Source organism: Echiichthys vipera (genome assembly GCF_963691815.1).
Source record: "Echiichthys vipera genome assembly, chromosome: 1".
Taxonomy (NCBI): Eukaryota; Metazoa; Chordata; class Actinopteri; order Perciformes; family Trachinidae; genus Echiichthys; species Echiichthys vipera.
The window spans coordinates 20,672,663-20,688,474 of NC_139826.1; positions in this window are offsets into that span (position 1 = coordinate 20,672,663).

Genomic DNA, 15,812 nt, shown 5'->3' on the forward strand with positions numbered 1-15,812 from the left:
AGTTGTCACAGCCCGGACCATTCTCTGTGTGTGTGCGTGTGCGTGTGTGTGTGTGTGTGTGTGTGTGTGTGTGTGTGTGTGTGTGTGTGTGTGTGTGTGTGTGTTTGATCTGGAAAAAAAGCTTAAGCTGTTGTAGTCAGAATAAAACAATGTTATAGAGATGTTTTATCAATTAATATTGTTTGAATGACAGTCCCAGCTGACCATGTGAAGTAAAAAAAAAAAAAAGAAAGAATCTTTAAATTTAAAAAAATACATTTCAGTTGTCCAAGAGCACGCATTAGTTACTGTACATGACACAAAGGTGAAGTCATCACGGTGCTAAGGGCAATAAAAGAAGCAGCATCACAACCATGAACTCATCTGCATTGAAGTATTTAATATTCTTCAAGAAATGAAAGCCGTTTTCTCATGCATCACGCTGCCGGGTCATAATTTGGTCATAAACAATAGAGTCTCTTGTGGTTCCTTGAATTTTTCTGACGATTTCGTCGGCGGCCCTAGCCGACAGAAGTTCCCAAATGTCGTTGTCTCTCTTGTTAGACATTTTTTTGCCATCCTTGAGTAAATCAGCTTTCTTCTTCACCCTCAAATGTTTGTTTTCTTCTTGTTTCGTACGAGCCGCATGGACATCATTATTCTCACACACAGCTCTGCCAGGTAAGATCTAGGTAATTTCAGGTTCGCTGTGTGTGTGTGTGTGTGTGTGTGTGTGTGTGTGTGTGTGTGTGTGTGTGTGTGTGTGTGTGTGTGTGTGTGTGTGTGTGTGTGTGTGTGTGTGTGTGTGTGTGTGTGTGTGTGTGTGTGTGTGTGTGTGTGTGTGTGTGTGTGTGCGTGTGTGTGTGTGTCCCTCTTACATTATATGAAGGAAGTGTTTAGGTTTGAGGTTGGTGGGATCTTTGAATGCAGAGCAGCACTTGTTCAAATGCTGAGAGTGAGCTAGAAAGAGATGCAACACCAGCCGCATGGTGTGTACAATACACAATTAGACTCATTATTGTATCCTGGAGATGAGAGAAATGCCACGTGGGCACTCCCCTGCTGTGCCTTGGCACCCTTTGGAGAACGTGAATCATGTACACATGAAGACATGTCCCACAACAATACAGCAGAAGCACTTCAAGCAGCCTGCCCCATTCATATACTTTTTACCCAGCCAAGCAAACAATCTACATTTGTCAGTCATTGGCAAATGCTATTTAGGTATCTGGCCAACTCACCCCTTCACACAGGTACGGGCTTCTTAACTGCAGACTCATTTTCCATCCTGGGTTTTTAAATTGGCAGCATATTCTGAATTACAAGTCCTTCATACACTGGTTATCCCAAAAATATACATTTCTCAATGTTTACAGGCCTCAATAACATGCACAGGGTTAACAGTGGAGTTACCTTTTATACTGTAGTTTGGATATTTATACACACAGGCTGCAAGACACCTCCTTGTGTCTTTGATTTTCCCTCCTTCTTTCGCTGCAGGACCGTGGGTTCACCTGGACTCCCCAGCAGAGTGCTCGTCTGACAGGAAGGCTGCGCTGTGTCACGGTGTGCACTGATTGTCTTATCTGCCCATTTATCACAGTTGAATTGGAACCAGCCTTGCCTGAAACCAGCTTTTAGACTTTGTTCGGGTGACTTGGGATGCATGATGCTGCAATTGTTGAGCTTTCAGAAATGGGGGTTCCATTGCAAATGTATTCAAGGTTATTTTAACATATCAACATACTTCATTTGTTTCATATTTCACTGGCCTGAGATAATAATTACAATTAGCCTGCCAGTATTGCATGTTAGGGGAACTGTGCACCATGTCTTGTGCCCATGCTGTTTCAGCAAGCTGACACAAAATGATTTCCTGACATGTGTAAGTTTCTCCTGTTTCAAATAGCTTCAAATGAGATCTTGCATGATTGTTAAACCTAAAAAATGCATCAGTGTACGAGAAGTGGCTGACTCCATGAGGCTGTCCACACAAGCTGTTTGCACACAAACCAGCTCTGATGTCTTCTGTCAGCCCTCATTTTGGTAAACACTGATGTCTACGTGAAGAAATGGAGTGACAGGTGCATGATTGAGGTACTTAAATGCAGAAACTCTCAGTGACTCTCCTACTCTCTCCCGATCTCCAAGGGTCGCTGTGATTCTCCTCATGCGTTTCAATTCTGACATTATATGCATCAGCTCGCTTTCATCTCCTGCCACATTTTTTTTAGGTCTAGTTTAATTGATGCACTTTTTGAAAGCTTTAGTGTTAATTGCAAAATAGTTAGCAGATTGTAATAATCACATCATTATTATTCACAGAGGCAGAATTGGTTTCTCTTCTTCATTAAGAAGAAGAATATCATTTCTTTAGAGATCCAGCGCAAACTTGTTTGATTCTGTAAGGCAGACGCTGGCTGGCTTCACATGGACTTTGCCACCTTTTCAAAGACTTTGCTTTACGAACAGGTCCGCTTAAACGAGATCTGTAAAAGATAAACATTAAATATGCATCCAGATCTTCTGCTTGGGCGAGTGGACTGAATCTGTATGAATGGCTAATGTGTTGCTGTGACGGCAAGCAACTAGATTGATCACTCATTACGATATCTGCTCCATTGGCCATTAACACCCGCAAGGAGCCTAACCATGGGCCCCATCACACACCAGGGTTAAATTGAGAGTGAAGAAGTGAAGTGTGCTTGTGCGTGTGTGGGAGGGGATGAAGGAAGAAGGGTTGTTGCATGATCCAAATATGTACAGCTATAGGCTGATACAAGTTGAAAGCTGGGTTGCCAGTATAGGTGAGTGGGTTCAGGTGTCCTTGTATACATAAAGTACACAATACATTTCTATAGTTTCTCACTGGGGATACTGTCCTCTGTATTTATCACACTCACTAACCACATTAGGCCACATTACTGCAGTTAAAAGCGTAACCATTTACCCAGATGGCTCTTCAATGGAGGAAAATCATATGTGATAATACAAGACATGGACTTACATGTGACCTGCCTGAGACGTTCCTTCCTGGTGGCCGGTTTACCGCTGATCCAAGAGTAAGAAAGAACAACACATGTAAATTTAAGATTGAGTCAAGAAACTCTCCACACCCACCGCTGCAGGGATGTTGTCAAAAGAACAAAATTTAATAAACCTGTCCATGACACCTGCACACACACTTTCTTTCTCTCTGCGTCTCTTGTGTTTTCTCTTTCTCTCAATCACACACACACCTGCCTAAGTGAAGGATTTACTTGTATTACACACAGTACATTGAACATGCCAATCACCCAACAGTGCAGCTGTCTGTGTGTTGTCTGTGAGCTGTCTGCATTCCTTTAGAAATTAACTGTGCACCTCAAATACTCTCAGACATGCAGCTTTAAATGTTAAAGTGGGGACAAATGTCGTGACAAGCTGTTCCATCAGTTGCGTGTCAAAATCACTCAGATAGTTTTTAATTACCATAACTGAATGACTAATGCTGACCAAGATATCAAATGCCTTCCGTAATGATTCATTCAGTACACAAATGAACACAGAGCTGCTCTGCTACTGTGTAGTCTCATACCCCTTCACCGCACTTTAATTCCAAGATTAATTTCAATATGTCATACTTTTAAGCTAAGCTGAACCCTACAATGACAGACAATTAGTGTAATCTCTGTCTCTCAACCACAGCTAACAAAAGTGTTGTAAATCCATAGGTGAATGATGCATAAACACTAGTTATAAGCCAAAAAACACCAGACTCATTACATACATTTGGTATATATTGTTTCAAATAGTACACTAAGTCTGTTGTTTTTCATGAAGCCGTTTATGTAATGTATTATGCTATCTGAAATTTGTCATATTTGTCAGAATTTGACATTTTAAAATGGAGGTGGACAACAAATTAAATGGGTCCTTCTTCCACAGCAACATCACAGACAAAATCCCCAAATGGACCAGTTGGAAACCCAGCTATTGGATATGATGTCGGAGATGCTGGTATTGACATAAAGCCTGTTTACTCCACTGTGCTCCCTCTGTAAAGATTCTGTCCACACAGACCTCATATGGAGCGAGGGGACCCCTATTCATCTCCTCCCAAATGGGATAGCATCCTCCAGGGGAGAGGGGTGACACAGTCCCTGCCAAGGCGATGGACAAGTCCTTCTGCTGATAATAGCAGTCGACGGGGGGAACAACCTCAGCAGGCACCAGGCCAGACAACTGTCAATCAAAGTACCTCTCCTCTTTTCCCACTTTTGGTTGCCACTGCCCCTCCTCTCTATGTGTCTCTCTTTCTTCCATCTCGACCCCTCGTCTTCACAGTGTGCGCACTCCAGAAAACTCTGGTTCAAATCTCCAACCTGGGGATCCTCGCAGTGAACATAATGAGCATGATGCTCTGACAAGGATCGGTCGGGGCACAGATGGAGGCAAACATCAATTACAGATGTGTAACTATAAATAATAAGGCTTTTTAATGGGTCAGCTAATTGCATATCAGTAAGGACCACAGCCACACAAAAGTAAAAAACAAACATCAGAACATTCTGTCCAACTATTTTTTCCTCTCGTCCCATAATGCATTAGATAACAATAACAACCAACAATAGTGGATCCTTTTTATCTAATTAGTAATTACCACAATGGTAATTACACGACTGTGCAATGGCATGAAATAAATTGGTATGAGAATAAAGTGCGTTCCCCTCTCAATTTGTTTAATTTGTAACTTTGAGTCTAAATCATCCATCCATTAATTCTGAAAAACAAAATAAGCTGCATGGAAGAAAGACGAAGAAGGAATTAACAGAAGACTCTCTGACTGACTGACGTTTTAAACAGTAAATTGGTGTAAGTGCCCACCTGAAGACTTCAGTTATAATAATGTTTATAAAGAAATGCTGAATAATATTTATAGCCACAAAGCAGAAATCTAAGAAAGACAACTTCATTCAACAGGCTCAAGTATCCAATTATTTCATGTGCAGTACACATCTTATCCCTCTTATCTCACAGTATTTATCACACCTTTTATTGTATACTGTCCTACCATAACTTCTTTTTAAAGTGTTTGACTGTGTTTTTGTTATGTTATGTTATGTTATGTTATGTTATGTTATGTTATGTTATGTTATGTTATGTTATGTTATGTTATGTTATGTTATGTTATGTGTGAGTACCTCTACATAACATATCCATTAGACACCTTATTTTCTACACTTTGAATATTAGAAAGTGACTTGATTATAAATTGGCATGAACTTTGGGTAAATGATTGAAATTATCTTACACATCACATTGAAAGATGTGTCATGTTTTGTATTTTTGAATACAGGGTTTATATAGAATGAAGGGAAAAACAGATAGATTAATTTAGTTCATTTTTATTTCACAACAACACTATATAGGACACTTAGTCCTATTGAGAGTATCCTGGCTAAGGATCTTTATTCAGCCAATGCTTTAATACTGAATTTACTGAAACATCTGGTCTATAAAAACTTGCTCTTTACTTAACAGAAGAGTTTAATAGATTAAATTGACTGATGACGACTTGTGCTCAGAGTGCACCCAATAACATGTTTAATAGAAATAAAAATAATTATATTGTTTGTTTGGTGACCGAAAGAGGATATCGTAATTGTTCACATGTTCGACGGTTATCTCTCTTGTTTAAACGGCGCATTTGGACCCAGAAATCGTATTTTGAAAGGGTGTTAACAACGGTATATCAGAATTTTAAACTTCCATACAACACCAGCACAAAATAATTAGTCTTGATACGACTTTTGATACCACAGCAAAAATAGAAAAAACCCCTTTGTACACAAAAAAATGTATTACCAACCACAGTGCTGGTACAAAAAAGTCCTTTCTATGAGTACAGTTTAAGGTTCTCTGAGGTGCACCCGAATGCACCATGAAATGCTGCTTGTGCCCACATATTTACATAACTCAGGGGTTTAGACAAACTGTTGTCACACCAGTGATTTCAAGGAAAAAGGAAGATTTAACAGTTCTGTTGTTTCTCCGTCATCTCTGACTTCGGCAGTGGCCGTGGTGTCTGTGAGAGTGAAGCTGCCGGTTACTGGTAGCTTCAGTACTTTCGATACAATCGAATGTATGATTAAGACATTTTGACAATCTCAGAGCTGAGGCCCCTCATTGTTTACATCGAGCTAACACCCAGGCTCCCTTGTACACACACTGCTTGCTTAAAACAAGAGCCTCTCTGAGGGAACAGGGCTGTACAACTGAGACTTGTTGGCACCCTACAATATGCTGTGACATGATACAATATTCAAGTCAGTTAGCTAGCTATACATTTATTTTAGCTAGCTGCCCATTTTCCCTGGTGGACGCTGGAATGTAGTCACTGAGCAAAACTAGCATAATACATAAGTGTCAGCGCACGATTCAACTGATGATTGATGGAATGACGTGTGCTAAGGAGCCTCATGATGACCATGATTTGGCCCTGCTTGTTTCTCTTCTAGTGGGAATTTGTTTGAGCAATGGACCAGGGAGGAAAACACTTGTTGGTAAAAGCAGAACTGTCACTATGGCCCAGTAAAAGTGGGAGAGGTAACGCCATTTTTTTGCTGCGAGCCCTCTATTAATGAGACATCACTCAATCAGGGGTGGTCTGTTATGACAACTACCAGAGGCATTTTTGTGTGTTTTTGTTTGTTTGTATACAGCACGTGTGTCTGTGTGTATATTTGGACACTCATGGCCCAAAGCAAATACTGAATAATGCAGATAAACTTGTAAGTCCTACAGTGCATTTATCATTATAGACAAGAAAAATATTAATGCAAGAGACAAGAATAATTATCACACTCTTTGTGGAAGATGACAGAATCACCAGAAAGATTGCATATATTGTACAATATTGTCATCAGATATATGAGAAAATAAAGGATCAACAATGTGAATGGTCTCCGTTCACAAAAGCCCAAAATGTATTAACATATATTGTGTACAATATAATTATGTTCTGGCATTGATTAAGTTTTTTGATAAAAAGTAATCGCATAAAACTAAATAATTATCTACATTTAATAACTACATGTGTCTAAGAGACTTGCGTGAGCTGCAGTGACCCTGCTGTGCATTATCGGATGAATCAGTGTTATTGAGGTGGACCGTTCTTTTTAAAGCAAGCTTTTTACATTTACAAAACACCATGTGTGCGTGTGTATGTCTTAACCCGCTTTATGTATAGCAGGTATTTGCGTGTCTGAGAGTGGTATGGTATAAAAAGAAACCCCAAGACTCATAAAATATAAACACAGCCCATCTTGCAGATTTTCCGATTGGAAACATTGGCACACACACATTCAACATGCACTGCACACTGTGGTGTACTGTCATATTTAAAGCAGTAGCTCTTGGAAATGCTTATTCAAACTATTTGAGTCAGTTGTACAGCATGTGTGTTAAATATGTTCTTTCTCTCTATGACATGATGTAGCTCATTAAATAATTAATTAATTCAAGAAACATTATTAAGACTATTATAGCATCTCTATTCAGGTGATTTCTATATAGGGCTGGAAATTGTGCTTAAAATCAATATCACCATATGAATTTGAATATATGACCATGTATTTCCCAGAATGAACTTTAATCACAATGCAAATGTTTGTAAAATCACATAAGAAAATCTAACTGATGCTCAAAGCAGAGAACTGTGTCCCACTTGTATCTATTTAATTAGTGCAAACTATTCTTCATATTTCAAAATTAGGATATGAATTAAAACTTGAGCACATCATCATGATACTAATCAACTTAAAGTCAGTGAACGATAATATTGAAGATTTATGAACACAATCATACAAAAGATGAACAGCATGTGCATTTTAATTCACAGACTGTTACAATCTGAGGTAACTCACAATTGGGTATTGGAGGTAACAAAGACACGTACCAATCCATAATAATATGATATGGCTGAATAATATACTCAGAAAAGAGAGAATAACACAAGTAAAATGTTTAACAGGTAGAAAACACTGGACCCACTAGTTCTTCACTACATAATTGTCATCTTGCTCCTTTTGCTGTGAGTTTGTGAGCAGGTTACAACATCTGTCACAGCCTGAGCAGTGTCTGTCCAGGCCAGTCTTGCAGCTGCGCAGAGGCACTTCAGTGTACGGACTTAACCCAGCTTTGCAGCTACAGCTGATAATATCCAACAGGGCAGGAGAAGCAACCAGATGTACTCGTTGATGCATCACAGGTCAGCTACCACGTGATGTGGCCATCGCCAGGCACTGTGGCTGACCTTGACAGTTTGCCCATCTTCAGGTGCTGCTTTGACCGCCCCTGATCCACCAAATGTGGACATCATGACGTTTTGGGACAAGAAGAAAGCCGAGAGGGTGAGGAGAGGAGGCAATCATGCCCAGCCTGGATGCAAACTCTATTGCAAAGTCTGTCCTCCTGCCCTATTGGGCATTATTAGCTGTAGCTACAAAGCTGGTTTGAAGCCATGTACAACAGCAAAGTGCAAATGCACAGCTGCAGGCTTGGCCTTTACTGCTTCTGCAAAGGCTGTGATAGTTCATGTTGCAGCCCTTTTACACACTCAGAGCAGGAAGAGCAAGATGACAAAAATGTAGGATCTTGAGTAGAAGATGAAGACAGAGTTGATGAAGAGGACATGGTTTATAACAGAGCAGTAGTACAAAGTATTAGAAGTGCAAGGTGATCTAATATAAAAAAATGTCCCAGTTGTAACATGTTTTTTTAAATGACTTCAGAGAGTTTTCTGCTCTGATAATTTTGGGTAAACTTTGGGAATTTCATGATTCATATGTTCCACCCATAGACTGTATATAATATGGACGTTGCCTTTCTGAAGAGCCAAGATGAAGCTCAAAGTGAGCTGCTCCCGGTAGCTCCAGCTGTCGCTATCTTGGCAGTTCCTGATTCCCCCTGCTCCTGGCTAATCCAAAAATGGGCAAAGAGGTGGAGCATGGATGGAGCTGAGGTCTAGGTCTATGCTAGCCACCTGTGATGGAAACCCACCTGTCACTAAGAGCTGCATGTCCTTAATTATGCAGAATTTTTTGCCTTGATATAACTTAAACTTGTAAGTTCACCCTTGTACAGTTATTATGAATGGGGACATTTTTGTACCAGGCTGTAAACATGTTATCGGTATCTTTGCTGTTAATTGGGCATTTTAACATATGGATCTATGGGGATTGACTGGCTTTTTGGAGCCAGGCTAAGGGGGCCGCTCGATAAAATGTTTGGTTGCTGCTTGGTTTTGCCTGTTAAACTATTTTACTTGTTGGCCTACTCCATTTTTGTCCTTTCTGATATGGTACTTGCTTTTGTTACCTCCAACACCCAAATGTGAGTTACCTTAGACTGAAACAGTCTGTGAATTAAAATGCACATGATCTGCATCGTTTGTACGATTGTGTTCATAAATATCCCACAATATATAACTGAGTTGGAGTTATCTGTTCAATCCAATCAATCCAGGGTCCTCTTAAACTTAGAAATCGACTCAAGATTCATCCAAATCAGCCTACCAATTCTGGTTTAAACAATTATTTTAAATATCATGTAAGAAATGGATTCTGCATCCCCAATAACCCCCAAAACCACTCTAATATTGTTCACATTGTCCAAGCAGTTGCTGAAATTATGGCCATGCAAGCAATTATGCTAATTATTTCTAATTATACAAATTGCCCAACATATGTCAGTTAGCATCTGTCACTTTCTGAATGCTGTACTATCAATTTAATAATTTTATAACATTTATTTAATAAAACTTTGGGGTACACAACAAATCTTGGCAAGTAGAATATCAGCTTTCTTATACAATGGAACTGTTGTTTACTACTCCACTAAATAAGGAGGGACCTTAAATACGACTTTGCAACAGGAGATATTTCTGCTCTGCTCAGCACAGAACACTTTGGCAATGCTGGGCCAGAAAGCTAATGTTATGCTAGCATGATTCAAAGTCAATAACATTGTGTGTGGTTGAAAAACAATAACTAGAGACCATGTTGCGAAGGAATCACACCAGCTACAATGCCAAATCCGGCCAGAGGCGTGGAACGGTGTGTAATTGATCTCAATTACACACCTGTAAAGTTTTAACTGTATCTTGCACAGTTTTGCCGCTATCATGGCAACAAAATCTGTGCACAGACAAAGACATGTAAATACCTAGCAAAACACTCCAAACCTCTTCTGTGATAGTTCCTGCGAGTATAGGTGTCTTCGGGACCACATTTTAACATGATGACACACACACAGACTCAAAAGTCAGACAATACCAGCGTTGCTGTCACGGCTGAAAAATCTAATTTCCTTGTCATACAACAAGACAAGCTAGGTGTGCAGCCAGGTCGTTGTGCCCTAATCAAGACAAATATTCTCCCGAACAAATGATAGCCTTGTTACAACATGTGCGCCATCAGCCACAGCTTGAAGTGGGGAGTTGAATGACAAATGCGATGTGAAATGATCGCTGTGATACAAAGTTCAGAGGGGCATTGTAACTCAGCTCGTATGTTACAGTCATCATCACATGGTGTACAGAGGATGGGGCATTGAAGGACAACAGGTAGCGTTGCTGATACAATGAATTGTATTCATTTAAAATGGTACAGTTTAACTGTAACGACTTAGTAGGTGTTAATTATTGCTGACGGACACCCTACAACCAATCAGAATCAAGTATTCACCCAGACCATGGTATAAACAGGTGTAAAGTGCATACTTTCTGATCTTTCAAATCTACTTATCCCCTTCACATCTCTCTCTCTCTCTCTCTCTCTCTCTCTCTCTCTCTCTCTCTCTCTCTCTCTCTCTCTCTCTCTCTCTCTCTCTCTCTCTCTCTCTCTCTCTCTCTCTCTCTCTCTCTCTCTCTCTCTCTCTCTCTCTCTCTCTCTCTCTCTCTTTCAGAGGCCCCACAGATCTGTAGACTGTTTGCTCTTGCACAGCATTTCAGGTGACATCACCAAGAACTCATTTTACCAGTCTAGCAAAGTGACCGGCTGGCATCAACAAAATGAACACAGCATTCTTTCTTTCACAATGGATTCCCCCGAACTCACAAAACCTCCATAATGACCAAGTCTCTCAATTCATTTTTGTGGTTGATGTTTGGCTTGCACTGTTGCTGATAATGCCCCCTCCTCCTGCTCTCTCCTTTCAAGTCCACCCATTTGACAAAGTGAAAACAGCAACAAAAACACAAACAAAAACCTCCCCCAAGCTCATGCACGCACAGCCAAACCTGACATTCTAATTAGTTTTAAAAGTAATTGCTCGAAATGATTAGTTGAGTTGGGCCACTTTCCCCTGTTACCTCTGAATTGGAAATATAATTGCGGCAGACAGTAATTGGCCAGCCATAGACTGTTGGTTATTGTAGTCTGTTGTGGCCGGCTGCATCATTACCAAGGCTTGGACGCAGTTCAGCTTTTGAACTACAGTGACCGAAGAGGAACACAAACACACACGCACGCAATGCTCTGCTTCCCCATGCCAGCTCTCCATCACCACTCGGGCCCATGTCCCGCTCTAAGGATCTAAGTTGTTTTCCATCCTGACCTCTCTTTTGTCTTTTTTTCTCTTCTCCCTTTCTTTGCCCCTTTCCTCCTCTACCTCAGGGGTAAATGGACCGCTCATTGAGAGAAAGGGAAGCTGTGAGCTCTAATCCGGAGAGGAGACTCTTCAGCTTGTAGTTAGAAAATGGGGGAGAGTAGAGAGAAAGTATATAGGAATAAAAGATGGGAAATGGGTGGAAGTGTCATCTGAGTCATCCATGTTGTACGTCCTCATCCATGCCCTTCATGTATGACAATCACTAGGTCTTTTGTTTGCATGTTTACATATCTACACGTGTGTGACTGTCTGTGTTTGTGTGTTTCTTTGTGTATGCTCTCTCTGTTATTGCCTGGATCAGTCTGTGTCTGTTTATGTTTGTTGTGCAGAGTTTCCTTTGCTAAATTGTCTGGAAGCCGAACAGCCCCCATCAGTAAACCAGGCAGAAAGGGCTGCGTATCCCGCTACAGGATCCAGGACATGCCAGGGGGACCACATACACTATGCTCACGCAGGCACACACACACACACACACACACACACACACACACACACACACAAACAAACAAACAGGGCACCTTAATCTCTCTGACTCATAAGCACACACACACACCAACTGACCGACTAATTGACTGACCATCAGAGAGATTGAGACCAACAAACAGTTTAGTTTGTTTCAGTAATGCATCCATTGGACTTATGATCATGCTAATGACAGAGAAACTATTTTGTGTCAAGACAAGGTATTAACTCGGGTCTTTTCCAAAGGTGACAAACAAGAGACTGAAGCGACAAGGGGAAACTCAACACCCTCACCTCCTGCTCAATATATCGACCACAGAAAACACTATCCAGAAAGAGAGCACTCCTAACTGAAAATGTGTATCTGCCAATTACTCTCTCCCTCTCTCTATTAAGCAAAGAGAGATATAGGTCAGACCTGTCAGACTAAGGCTTCTGTCATCTCCCTGCCTATATGCATCACTCCTTGCCTGAGGATAAAGGTCCCATAGCTTTCCATTAGGACCCTCAGTGAGTGTACTGTATGTACAGCAGAGGCCCCCGACCCCGTACTCACACATATTCCTACCCACCCACACCATTAGAGAGAAAAAGCACTAATACCACTTATAGCGTAAGGCCAAAGGCAGGCTGTAATACCCTCAGCTTCACTGTCCTATTCACTTAATTCACACTTGGCAATACGAGCAACAATATAAAAGGGTTACTTTTGGTGTTTCGAAGTTCAGAGTCTCGCTTCTTTAATGAAATCCAGCAAAAGTTAAGTTTTGCCTTCTAAATAGTCTTTGTGTTGGTTCGTTTTTTTTTCTCCCGTCTTTGATTAGTGGACTGTGAGTATTGACAGCCTGGTGTGTGTGATCATCACAACAAACTGACAGTAGGGAGCTCGATAGCCTTCCTACCCAGCCTCCAATACCATCTGTCTAGTATGGATCTCTGGAGGTTGACGCCTGTTGGCTTGGGAGATGTACACACCATAAGCCTCAAGGGCTGGCAGAACAGAGTTGGAGGAGGTGTATCAGCCCCACTTGAAGCTGTTCAGTCATCTTCACACACAGAACAGGGACTGGTAGAGTATCCCCACCCTTTTTCATGCTCTCTCTCCCTCAAATACACACACACACACACACACACACACACACACACACACACACACACACACAGCAAAGCAAGAGTGATCAAACACGACTGTGATGTCTTAATTAAGAAGTACTAACAAGGCTTGATTAAAAGGAGAGAATGAAAGGATCCAGCAATGAAAGGAGCAATTCCCTTATTTACCAACAGCAACACAAGTGGATGGAAGAGTAAAAGAAAAGTGAAGGAAGAAAACAGGATGCATCAACAGAACAGAAATATGCAAAGACAGAAGGAGGAGAACTGAGGCATGGTTGAATTCACGCATCAGTGTGATTGATACGGCTTCGATGCAAAAGTTTAGTGTGATAAAGGCCACATAAGTTTTCATTAGTGACCTCCTGCTGTTGGTGCGTCTTTAGGATAGAGAGCTTGTAAACAGCAGTAAAAGACATTCGGCTGTCAGAGTAATGCTGCAGCGTATGACCCGAGTTTGCTTTTGCGTCTCATTCTCTACCATGGATATGAAAACAAACAAGCCAGGCCATTACCAGTGACGGGCAGTTCTCTTACTCTCTTTACCCATACCTCCCTCTCTCCTCTTTCACATGTCTCTGCGCTTTTAAAGAATTCAATTAACCTGAAATGAACTTAGGAATCAAGCAAACAGATACTGCCTGTCTTCTGTTTCTGCCCTGTATCCAACTATTCTCCACTCCAGTTCCCCCTTGTCCCTTCTGCCCCCTCCAGTTATTTTTCATTGTCTTCTTGCTTAACTCCTTTATTTTGTTTGTGAAACTGTTTTTGGAAATACAGTCGCAAGGGCAAGTATGGGGATCCTATGCTGAGTTAAATAATAATATTAATAATAAACGTCATCATCTTCCCAAAGCAATACACTGATCTATCAGAAGGTTTATTTCAAAGGAAATCTAGTTGCACAGTATGAAATCAAGGACCATGATATTAAAACTACTTAAATCTCAAATATCCAATTTGCCCAGGAAATATGTTATAATTGTTTCGCAACAAATTGGTAAATTTGCTTTGTTCGACTCATTGTTGCGGCTCTTGCTAAACACATGAAAACAAAGTAAAGTCAATAAACCCACATCAACTGTTCATTAACTTAACATAATGAGCACTTTATTGGCCAATTTGTGGCGCTAATTTTGTCACTTATGCAATAAGATGATTACAGTAGTTTGGAGAAACCCTTGTCTTAAAATACTCATACACACACTGACTGTGACAGAGAAGCAACAAAGGAATAATAATAATAATAATAATAATAATAATAATAATAATAATAATAATAATAATAATAATACCACCAATAACTTATTATTATTTCATAACATAAATGCAACTCAACTTTAAAAAAAAAAAAAAAATCGAATCAAAAGCACAGGTATTAATACAGAAAACACAAAAAGTGAAAAACAATAACATAATAATAACTAATCCTTAAAAGATAAAACAGGATGCATTTGTAATGACTGGTTTGCCGAGGTTTTGGACACCACATAAGTCATTTGCTAGTAAATATACATCAGGAGTTATAGATAGATAGATAGATAGATAGATAGATAGATAGATAGATAGATAGATAGATAGATAGATAGATAGATAGATAGATAGATAGATAGATAGATAGATAGATAGATAGATAGATAGATAGATAGATAGATAGATAGATAGATAGATAGATAGATAGATAGATAGATTGATAGATAGATAGATAGATAGATAGATAGATAGAAGTTGGTTTAAAGGTGTTGTAGTACACACGTGTAAAAAAGTTGTCTACGTCAAAAGCTTGAAAAGGGGCTAGTTGAGGTTAGAGGCTCGATGCTACATTAGTTGTGAGCATTAAACATCTGAATATCTTACTGAACTGATGGTGGTTGAGTTGCATTGTGGGTAATGAAAGTGTCAATGCATGGAATAAAAAAAGACAACAACTCTGGTTCTTCTGAATCAATTTCTCTTTCTTTACTTTCCATCATGAGTCCGACAACATTATAGGATTATAATTTCACCATTTATTTACATTGAAGATGCTAAAATATTGAACTCAATATATAACTGTTTATAATATAATCGATATATGTAAACAGCCTGCATGCCCATATAACATCAGATACTGAGTATATTTTAGATATACAGCTACAGTACATACTGTAGGGACTTTATGACAATACTCTTGTGCTCTGTCCCCCTGTTCTGTTACAGAGGCAGCAGACACACCTCAGCCCTGGTGACAGCCCACAGCCTGACTCTGTGGTGCTGCATAGCTCAGCACAGCTGTCTGTTGTCCGTTTCTTCCAATCTCTATCTCTTCCTGCCTCACTCCCAGCTTTGTGCCCACTCAGCATGATAATGATATATACCTCTGCCCGGTCATCTCTTTGAAACCCTGGTCTCCTGTTACAACTCAAAGCATGACAGCAAAAGTAACATACGTATCTACAAATCAAGTAATATGCAGCTCAAACTTAAAACAAAAAAAAGACAAAAAATAAGACTGATATACTTGTACTATACTTGAGGTTGTGTGAATCCACAAATATTCAGCTTTAACCTTGTTGACATTATTCATCATGATCATCACCATTCATCATAAACATATCCTTGTCCAG